Source organism: Lucilia cuprina, chromosome 6 (assembly GCF_022045245.1).
Source record: "Lucilia cuprina isolate Lc7/37 chromosome 6, ASM2204524v1, whole genome shotgun sequence".
Lineage (NCBI taxonomy): Eukaryota > Metazoa > Arthropoda > Insecta > Diptera > Calliphoridae > Lucilia > Lucilia cuprina.
This window is the reverse complement of record NC_060954.1, coordinates 61,105,494-61,107,324: the sequence shown is the minus strand read 5'-3', so window position 1 is coordinate 61,107,324 and position 1,831 is coordinate 61,105,494.

Genomic DNA, 1,831 nt, shown 5'->3' with positions numbered 1-1,831 from the left:
GTCTAGTCTATAGTCTAGTCTATAGTCTAGTCTATAGTCTAGTCTATAGTCTAGTCTATAGTTTAGTCTATTGTCTAGTCTATAGTTTAGTCTATAGTCTAGTCTATACAATTTCCCAAATTACCGCAATCTTTTATACTTAATTTTTTTAATATAAATTTAAAAAAAAATTGTTTAAAATTGAGGAAATCGAATTTATAAATTTGAAAATTTCATATTTAAAACATTTTTTGTTTTAAATAGAATTTTAGTTTGTTTATTCATTAGTACAACTCATCACCTTAGAATGTTTTCTTAAAAACTAGAACACTAATCATCTTAGTAAATATAGAATTAATTTTTTTTTCATTCATTCATTTATTTATTTATTATTGTTTTACAAAATTGTAAAGAAATTAAACATTTTAGCAACAACAACAACATAATTGCTCGAAAAAGAGAAATATTTACCCAATAAATAATACTCTAGTGTAAACAGATCTATTCCACTAACAGGCTTTCAGACAGGGGTTCTGGCATCATGTATGAAGTATTTAGTAAATAAATATAAAAATGAATAAATAAAGAAAAAAACTATAATTTAAACAGAAAATAAAATAACTTTAAAAATAATGAAATGATGCCATTTTTTTCAAAAGAATAAACAGCAAAATTCTTGACAAATTTAAATGTGAAAAAATGAAATAAAAAAATTCAAAAACTTTTAAAATTTATCTTTAAAGTTTAAATTTTATTTAAAACTTTTTGTAATTTCTTTCTACTAAATCTAGTTCATTTATTTTTGTATTTAAAACATCAATTCCTGTTTCCATTCATTAATATATTTTTATATTATTTTTTGGGTTCAAATTTCTTTGATAAGATTTTTTTTTCATTTCCCAGCTAAATACCAAAAACACAAAACATAAAACATCACATACTATATAAAATATATTTTTGACCTCTTTGTACAGCTTCACTTCCGATTTGATAAATATTTCTTTAGCAAAGTTATAGAAACATTTATAATGGACAACAATAAATGTCTTTATTTGTTTTTTTTTTTTTTACAGTGAGATACTTTGCAACATGAATTTAAATTGTATTTATTTTATATTCATTCTTTTTTTTCATATATTTTAAAAAACAATATTGTATGTCCACTTGCTTTGTGGTTGTTGTAGTATGTAGTTTTTTTTCTATTTATTTATTTATTAATTAAACAAATAGAAAATAGTGTCAATGATGATAACATATGTTTAAAGCAAAAACAAAAAATGATTAAGTTAATTTGTATTAAAAGCAACAAATTTATTTATTTTTAAAATTGTGAAATACTAAAGACATTTTAAAAGAAATTAATATTCAACAGTTACTACTTATATGAAAATACTTTGTTTTTTGTTCAAAATTGTCCACTGCAAAATTGTATAGTCTAGTCTATAGTCTGGGCTATAGTCTAGTCTAGTGTATAGTCTTGTTTATAGTCTGACTATAGTCTATACCATAGTCTAGTCTATAGTCTGTGCTATACTCTAGTCTATAGTTTGGGCTATAGTCTAGTCTACAGTCTAGTCTATAGTCTTTACTAAGCTAGTTTATAGTCTAGTTTATAGCATAGTCTATGCTCTAATCTATAGTTTATAGTTCAGTCTATAGTTTGGGTTATAGTTTAGTCTTTAGTCTTGTATATTGTCTAGTCCATAGTATATAGTCTAAACGGTAGTCCAAGCAATAGTCTAACCAATAGTCTAGTCTATAGGATAGTCTATAGTAGTCTATAATCTAGTTTATAGTCTAGTCTATAGTCTAGTCTATAGTCTAGTCTGTAGTCTAGTCTGTAGTCTAGTCT